Here is a 10,087-nt window from a genome sequence, read left to right as displayed (position 1 = left end):
GAACCTGACCTCACCTAACCTGAATTAACAGAAATTTATTGAACTACACGTAAAGCTCTGGAAGCATACTTTTCCAGTAGCAAATGTGTGCTACATCGAATGGGTCAACTCGAGCCTAATCTAGAAATAAATCTAACCTAGCCTAACATAACCTAACCTAACCTAACCTGACGAAACACAATTAAACTGATTGTGTTGTCCCGTTGTGTTTGCGGTACCGTTTCATTCAGCTTCGGCTTAAGCTACATAAAGGTTTAACCTATCCTAACCTAAAAAAACCTGACCTAACCTAACCTAACTTAACTTCACGTAACACAATTAAACTCATTGTGTTGTCCCGTTGTGTTTGCGGTACAGTTTCATTCACCTTCGGCTTAACTTACATAGAGGTTTAACCTATCCTAACCTAACAAAACCTGACCTAACCTAACCTAGCCGAATGAAATTCAACCACACGTGTAGCTATGTGAGCGTACGGTTCTCAGTCTTAAATGTGTGCTATATTTAATAGGTTAACTCGATCTTAACCTACAAATGAATCTAATTTAACAGAACCTAACGAAATTTTGCTTAACGCAACACAACTTAACTTAAGTGTTCCCGTTGTAACACAATCAAATTCATTTCATTGTACTACAGGTAGTTAAAAATTTAGACGCACATTACTCATTTGAAGAAACTTAGAATTACAAGTAGAATTGACCCCATTTCAATTAACCTGACAATGTTTGTATCAATTAAAGTGTAGAACTGTAACTTAAACATGCAAATGAATAAGAGTTTTATTCGAAATTTTTTTCTCTCTGCTTTTCTTAAACTTAAGGGATATATTTATACTATCTTTCGTGTTTACATTTTATCTTGCTTTTTATCGTAATTAAATTGATTCATAGACCTACTTCAGTCTATTTTCTGCCTGTATAACGTGTCCTTTTTTCTTCGGAGGAACGATGCAAAGGGTTGCGCTTACGTTTAAGACCTACATTTGTTTCCCTTTTCAACGTCCAGCAAAAATCAGCCATCATGACGTCGTCCCATCTACCCTGATATCGTTGTTCCATTACTTGTATGTCTTGATGAAAACGTTCCCCTTGTTCTTCGCTGAAAGCACCAACATTTTCTAGAAACTTATCCAGATGGGAATCTAGAAAATGAAGTTTTAAATTCATCAAGCAGCCTAACTTTTTGTAGTTTCTTATCATTTTCGCAACAATATTCTCGTAATCTGGATTTTTTTTGTTACCTAGGAAATTTGCGTTCACTGCTTTAAAACTTTCCCAAGCGTCCATTTCAATTTTCGTTATGTGGCTCACGAAATTAGTGTATCTTGTCAATATTCAAATCTGTGGTCCATCAAAGACTCCTTCTTTTAATTTAGCGTCTGAATCATTAGGGAATGTAAGGGATATATACTTATAGCATTGTCCATCTTTGTCTAACGCCTTGACAAATTGCTTCATGAGCCCAAGCTGCTATTCCACAGGCATATGAAGAACGGCTCTCCCGTGAAACCCGATTGTTGGCCTGATATCATTGTTATGATTTTGAGATCATCACATATTTGCCATTTGTGATTCGTGTAATTAACTTTTTTAAGAAGCATTTTAACATTGTTATATTCTTCTTTGATGACCGTTGAGTGAGGCATAGGGATAGGAGCGTAAGTATTCGTGTTATGCAGTAAAACAGCCTTAATGCTGCGTTTTGACGAATCAATGAAAAGTCGCCATTCTTCGTCTCTGTACACATTTTTTTCAAGTGGTTCATTAGTCCGTTAACGTCAGTGCAGTACACTAAAGACGTCTCTTCGTTTTTAAAGAAAAACTTTCTGAATTCTTTGTCCCTGTCGCGATAGAATGAAACTTTTGTCTTTGGCTCTAGAAGATTTCTTCTTCTTAGAAATGAAGCGGCAAATTCAGCGCCGTCTTTCGGTAATCCAAGATCTCTAATAAAATCATTCAGTTCTAGTTGCGACACTAATATTGGAACCGTTGAGTTTCAACTTTCATTCTATCATCGTCTAAAGCGCTTACATCAGTCTGGCGTGCATTTTTATTGATTTCAATTGCTCTTGTGACTGTGCACACATTTATGTACGAAATGTTATTTTTATTTTTGGCGTTGAAACCTTTGACGAAATTCATGCAAAAGTAGCAGTCCTTCGCAATAACGGGTTTTTCCATGTGGTTAGTGTAGAGTACTTGCGGTACTTTTCGTTGTTTGAATTTTTTAGACGATACAACACAAGTCTGCAGGAATTGATTTTCGCAAACTGCTCACTTCATATTTACTGCAAATGTAACAGAATGAATCTGAGCTATTCTTGCAGACATGCGATTGAGAAATGCTCGCGGTTTGTTCCTTGTAGCATGTGACTCTACACCAACCAAGTGATCCATTGATGAAGAGCTACGGTTGCATGATGTCGACGTCGGAGAGCCCGCTTTCCCACCCTGACCAGACGCCGATACTGGGGTTTTTCCCTGCATCGTAATATACTTTTTACCTGTGTCTGCCATGACGGCATGAACGCCGTTTACCCAGGGACTCAGCCAATTTGGTTCCGTTGCCCACCGCCACCACGTGGAGGTGCCCTGGTTACAAACACAAGCGAATAATGCTAGCATCAAGCGCTTACGAAACTCCAGATATTTACTGTTATTAATGTCAAAATATGAAAGTACGCAAGAACAGGGTTGCCAGCGTAATCGGTTAGGTTAGGTCAGGTTTTTTTTTAGGTTAGGATAGGTTAAACCTCTATGTAGGTTAAGCCGAAGCTGAATAAAATGGTACCGCAAACATAATCGGACAACACAATCAGTTTAATTGTGTTTCGTCAGGTTAGGTTAGGTTAGGTTAGGCTAGGTTAGATTTATTTCTAAATTAGGCTCAAGTTGACACATTCGATGTAGCACACATTTGCTACTGGAAAAGTATGCTTCCAGAGCTTTACGTGTAGTTCAATAAATTTCTGTTAATTCAGGTTAGGTGAGGTCAGGTTCTGTTGGGTAAAGTTATGTTGAATAAGTTTATATCAGGCAAGGCTTGATCCTTCACAGTTGTCGACATGTTTTTAAAGTGAAAATTTGCATTACTGGCATTATTTTGAAATTTATTTGCCTCAGTGCATGATTTTTCGTCATTTTTTGAGGTTATGGCTCAACCATGACGTGATGGGTGATTTTTGATACCGAATTTGAATTCAACGCCCCAAAATCCATAGGAATACGTATCTCTTGTTACCAGATCCGCACACTTTTTTTGTGTGGCTGTGTTATTTAAGCAATATTTATAAACCCATTCACAGTGTTCGTACGTCACAATAAATAGGCTCCATTTCTTTGCAGAATCAACCAAAAATGTCGTATCAGTGACTCTTTTCTGTCATTCTTCTTTAGAATAACAATAGCTTTTTGCTATATAAACCATACTTATGAGCAAATTTACATTCTTAACATTACTTCAAGAATAGGGTTTTTATTTTGCGGAGCCAACTAAAAATATATTAGCTGAGACTCCTTGCTGTAATTTTTTTTGAATTGTCAAAAAGTTCATTTCAACAGTTTTCATAAATAAATGCACATTTTAAGCATGTTTGCAAGAACAAGCTCCATTTTCTTAGCAAAATCAAATAACAATGTCTTGCTAATGACTCGTTCAGAGGAGCCTCAAAAGGTTAATAACAAGATTTTTTGTCCAACGTGTACGAGAAAAGTGACTGCCGTGCCAGCCTAGCCTGCGGAATGTGTGTAATGGCCGCCCGGTGCTGGTCACGCATGCTCAATTCGAAAGTGTTCTCATTAACCTGTATCAGCGTTCAGGAATGTGTTCTCCCTACCGTCTGATTCGAAAAAATAGTTTATTCTATTTTAGAAAGATCAGAGTATGAATTGTTAATCAAGTACACGAAAATTAAGCAAGAACTGTTAATATTGTATAAAATCACAAAGACATAGGATAGCGTACCAAGGTAACACAAAACAACAAATAATCATAGCACAGAAATTGTATCGTATTTTAATTCTAATCTTAGAACTTCCCCTCGAGACAAACTATGCCAAATAAAAACCTAACCATTTTTGCTTAATCCTAGGATACGAATACATCTATCGTGCCACATCCTCAGATGCCATGTGCTCCCAATGCACTTAATTTTATTCCACAACCTCGCGAAAAATAATTATGTTTAATGTCGATATATTTAGACCCAGTATGATAGCGAAAGGAAAAACTTAACCTTTAAATAACTAATATTTAATAAACAATTTTAATCTGAATTAGTTTTTTCAGAAGTGTGCTTAGAAGCTTCCATCAAGATTTACAGAAATTAATAATAGATCTTTTTTTGTCGATTTTATAAATCATTATAAAGATAGGCAGCTTTTGAGGTTGATTGTACGTATTGTACATCCTTAACTTCGAAAATATTCATAAATTGCAAACAAATTTTTCTATCTATTCATCGTCTTCGCACATGACAAGGATATCGTTAACGTAAATGACAATAATAATTTACTTCCCCTTTTTGTTAATTAGGTAGAATTAGGGATCCGATTTCGTCGGTTGCACTCCAAAGGATCGTAAATCCATGCAGGACTCTCTTCATCAGGAATACCTTGTCCCACGTTCCACTTCGTTAAACATGATTTTCTCCTTGTTACTCAACGCAACTTGGCTTTCTCCCTTGCTGATGATGTACTTAAGAACTTTTTCCAATCCACTTGAAACTTTCATAAATACTGTTTCATCTAGGTTCCCGTTGAGATACGCCTTTGATACATCATAATGTTGAATATGCAACTTTCTTTAAGTAGCATAAGCTATTTTCGTTCGTATGGAACACAAACGTGCGACTGATGCATATGTATCATGAAAATCTCTCCCATACTCTTGGAAGTACCCTTTGGCTCTGATTCTAGCTTTTCTTCTACTAGAACAGTGCCACAGCCATATTTATTTGTTAGAACAAAACAACTACCAATTACTTGGGATGATTTAGATCTGTCAATCATGTTCAATGTATCCTTTATTAGAATTGATTGCACCTCGTCAGCCATGGCCACCACCCACCCGTCGAAATATTTACTGGACAATGCTTGGTTGAGAAGAATTTCATTTGTGTTGAAAGATATTTCGAAAAGGTCTCCCCGTCTTACTGCATTTAGTTGTTCATGAGGTATAAAACCATGAAAATCGTCATTGTCCACTTCAGTCGCGTTGTCCAATGATCTTGTCATTTCTCTAAGAGACTCTTCATTGGGATCGAAATCCTTGTAGCTCTCGCTCGTTCGAATCTGAGATTCCTCTAAGAATTTTACGTCCAAACAAAGATCTTGATCGCGGCTCAAGCTTGCTCTTGCCTGGTGATCTGTTCATGATGAAAACTTCATTTCTAAAATGTCTGAATTTAGCCATATCCGATGGTTCTCCAAACCAAGACTCGTAAGGCGTCATTTTATTGAGTTCACTTGCCGGTGATCTATTTCGAATGTATTTCACCGTATTAACAGCTTCCGCTCAGAAAGTTGCAGGCAATCATGATTGTATCAAAAGACACCTCGACATATCTATCGATGTTCTGTTTTTTTACTCAACAATGTTTTATTTTTCTGCTCAGAAACCCCGTTTTGTTCTGGATTAAGAAGTTGTTAGCCTTCGTAAGATTCCATGTTTCTGAAGTAAATCGTCACAATCCTTATTGACATATTCATTTCCATCGTCAGGCTGTAAGCATTTAATATTCTTACCTCGAAGCATACTTAAGAAGACTCCGAATTTTTTTAATTAATCCATTACTTGATTCTTTTGACTTATGAAACTAAACTCACATCACCTATAATAATCATCGATGAAAGTGACGAACTAGACCTTCTTTCCAAGAAAAGCCACGCGCGTTGGTCCACAAACATCGCAATGTATTATATCTCAAACACTCGTCACTCTTTGCGACATCCTTAATGCGTTCAGTCCTGATGACTTCACGAAAAGATTGAATATTTAATTGGTCCATTTGTATGTGCCAATCTTCTATACAATTTTTCTTCGACGTCCAAGTTTCGACATCCGTCTGAAAAATTTGTTTACACTCGAAATGGCTTACTCCACTAAAAAAAATATAAATCCTTTTCGCGATTTGTAGTGAGCAACACGTTTTTGAAAATTATCAACTATCTCGGCCTTGGTTTTACTGAAAATAACATCATATCCCTCATCAGTAATCTTTACAACCAAGGTGATATTCATTCGTAAGTCCGGAACGTATAAAGTGTCACTGAACTGTATCACTTTCTTATTATCGTCTATTTTCGTTAAGACCGTCTTTTTCATTTTCCACAGGCACTATCTTGACAAATTTTCTTAAAGGATTTGATATCATTACACATGTAGAATATGCATCTACTGTCAACAGACCAGGTATCACACACCCCACCTTGTCTGATTTTAGAATATTCTTATTCCAATAACACTCCAAGCGTTGCTAGCAAACATACATCTTCGGCACTGTTTCCAGAATGTTCTTTAGGCTTTTTTTTACAGTTTTTCACCCGATGTTCGGTCATACCTTACTTAAAACACTTAATTTTATAATCATCCCTACTCGTTTTCTCGTGCCGATTTCTCGGTCCGTCTTCTCGTGTCTATAATTCATCACGAGATGATATTGCACACCAAAAGTTGTCCAAACTTTCCGGTAAACTTCGCAAAAGCATGACCGTTAATATATCATTATTAATTTCGACTTTCAACTCTGCCAACTTGTCCACCGTATCAAGAAACGTTGAAAATGTTCTCGTGCATCATCTCCATTAAACATTTTCGGACACATTAACTGATTTAACAGGACTGCCTTCCGCGCTGGGCCCTTGGACTGGTATATAGCCTCCAACCTACACTAAATTTCACGCGCGGACGTACAAGACTTTATTTGCTTATTCTCAGATGATTTAATTGCAAACACAATATCCGATTGTGCTTTCAAGTAGATTGGTAACCCACCTATCGACAGCTTCTAGAGATTGCACATTTCCTTCTATCATTTCTGGCTTTACGACACTTCCGGAAACGTAACAACACGCATCATTTTTATTAAAACTGCACGCATCTAAAGTTCCCATGTATCATAATTGTCCTTGCTGAGTACTTCGATTTTCCCCCGGTTGCGTTTATCGTTGCGATACATTCCCTCGAAACGACACAAACCTCAATATTCACAAGAGCCACCAGAATTCGTGATAATAAAGCTGATTTCGCTCTTTCATAACGTTTCAGAAATAGCAGAGTACGAATTGATAAATTAAGTACACGATAATTAAGTAAAGACATTTTATATTTTGGAGAATCACGAAGACACAAGATAGGATACCAAGGTTACCACAAAACAACAAACAATCATAGCACAGAGATTGTATCGTATTTAAATTATGTTTTTAACATTGGATAATAGTATATCGTGTGTTAACAATAAAAAAGTCGTTGAACGAATACAAATGTATGTTGTGAGCTATTTAAACAATGAATTTTGGAACGGTAAACAGTTGTTTAACGCATTCCCAACCCTATCAGCGGACGGGAATAACACATTCCTGCCCGTTGCTATGGTTTGATACAGGCACTCTCGTAGTGCGCATGCGTCACCCTCGTCGGGCAGCCATTTTACACGTTCTGCTTGGTCACCAGACACGAAAGTCGCGTTTACCTTCCAGCCAAGGTAGATGAATTTCAAATCCAAAACAACAAATTTTCAACAAAAGAATGAAATTGTTGACAACAAAAAATTATTACCAAAATAGTTGAATTTTTGACCAAATAACTGCATTTTCGACCAAGAAAATTAAGCTTTTACTAAAAGATAAATTTGTAACCAAATACATACATTTTCAACCAAATAGTTTGAATCATCAGCAAGTAAGATTAATTTGATACCCAATTAGTAGATGAACTTTGAACAAAATTCAATTTAAACCAAATTTAAGCTAGGTTTTTAATCGCGAAGATGAACTCTGAACTAAACCTACATTTTATATCAACAATAGAATCGGTGAATTTTCAGTCCAAAAACTGTTTTTCAACTTTGAAAAGAAAAGTTGAATCATTATATCTATCTAAAAATGGAAAATTTTAGTTGATGGTACAAATAAAATCATGAATTTTTTCTACCCGTATAGATGAATTTTCTAAAGAATACAAATCAATCACATGTAATAGTTAAATTTTCAATTAAATAGTTTAATGTTTCACCATAATATATTTTAGTTGCAATAAAAAATATGAATTTTTAAATAAAAAACCAAATTTTCAAGCTAAAAAGATGAATTTTCTAAAAAATGGTTAAATTTGGATTAAAATATTTAATTCATGACCAAGTAGTTGAATTTTCAGCAAAATTAATTAATCTACAACGAAAAAATTCATCCATTTTTTTAAAAGCAATTGAATGTTAAACTGATTAGTTGATTTTTCAAACCAAAAAATTCTAATTTAAATTATATATTTCTCAATATATTATTATATATTTGATCAATTTCTATTACTCAACAATACATCTACTAGTTAATAATTCAATCACAAAAAAATAATTTGTATCAAAAGAGTTGAACTTACAAACAACTAATATTATTTCCAACCTGCAAGATGAATTTTCATCTCAAATCATTAATATTAAACTGAAAGACTACAATTTTTAACCGAAAAGGAGAAATTTTTAAACAAGATGATTAACTTGCAAAGAAAAGGATCATTTTCTACCAAACAAATCAACTTTGAACAGAATATGTGAATTTTCAATCAATTAGTTGAATTTCCAATTAAAAAGGATAAATTTACATGAAAGTTGATACATACTTTTTAAAAAGTTCGTTAAGTTTAAAAAAAACTAGTTAAATTTTTAAATAAAAAATAGCAATTTTCAACCAAATAGTTGAATTTTCAATAAAAAAATATATATTTTCAAAAAAAAATAGAATTGTTAAATTTGCAGTTAAAAATGTAATTCATAACATAAACAACGAATTTAAATAAAAGAGTTTAATTTTTACTGGAATAGATAAATTTTTATTAAAAAATTGACATTCCACAAAGTAGTTTCATTTTCAACCTGAGATCTTCAACCAGAATCCGAAATATCTCTTTTTATCATAATGAATCATCGTTAAAGAGAATTAAATAAATTCATTAATTTCATGTTCTAATTATATTAATGATTTAATGGTATATATATATATATATATATATATATATATATATGTGTGTGTGTGTGTATATACATACATACAGGGTCATTTTTTTAACTTAAAACTTTAAAATGTATAGAAGAATAGGCACTCTATGAAAAAATGTTATGAATCGGGGGTTTGAAGTTAAAAAAATCACCCTGTATATAACCACATTAATTTTCAATTTTACATAAGTGAATCATTAAACAATTTATTTTGAACGATTTAGTTATAATAATGCCGTATTTTTATTTCAACGTTATCTAATCAAAATTTATTAACTATTTAATATTGGAGCTCTGTTAATTCTAATTTTTACATAATTGAGCCATTAAAAAAAATCACGTTTTAGCTATAATAATAATATTTCCATGAAGTATATATTTGCAAATTATAAAGTTTTATAATATAAATTAAAATGTATTTATAAAAAATAAAATATCAAAGCACATAAAGACTGGATTCAAATTGTTTAATATTTGGTAATATAAATATGTTATTCCCTCTTAGATTAGTTAATTAAATATTGTCTATGACTTTCGTGATAAAAGCTTCTTTTTTTCTTTTAAATACTTGTATTACAATTATATAATTTTTTATGGTGTTTCCGATGTCATGAAATGAATATTTAAATTCAATTTTCCAAATTATATATATATATATTTTAATTTTTTTTAACTTAGTTAGGAAGCTTATTAATAAATTAAATATAGAAAATTGCAGTTTCAAATTTGAATGAGAATATAATGTAAACATTATTTTAATGTTTTCATGAAAATAATTGTGCAATGATTTTTATGTTGTGAAATGATTTGTTCGTAACTCTCTTTTTATTGTAAATTCAAATATGTAGGCCTAAAATGAACACACACACC

This window comes from Belonocnema kinseyi, chromosome 2 (assembly GCF_010883055.1).
Source record: "Belonocnema kinseyi isolate 2016_QV_RU_SX_M_011 chromosome 2, B_treatae_v1, whole genome shotgun sequence".
In the NCBI taxonomy this organism is placed as follows: domain Eukaryota; kingdom Metazoa; phylum Arthropoda; class Insecta; order Hymenoptera; family Cynipidae; genus Belonocnema; species Belonocnema kinseyi.
The sequence above is the reverse complement of the archived record's forward strand: the minus strand, read 5'-3'. Positions refer to the sequence as shown.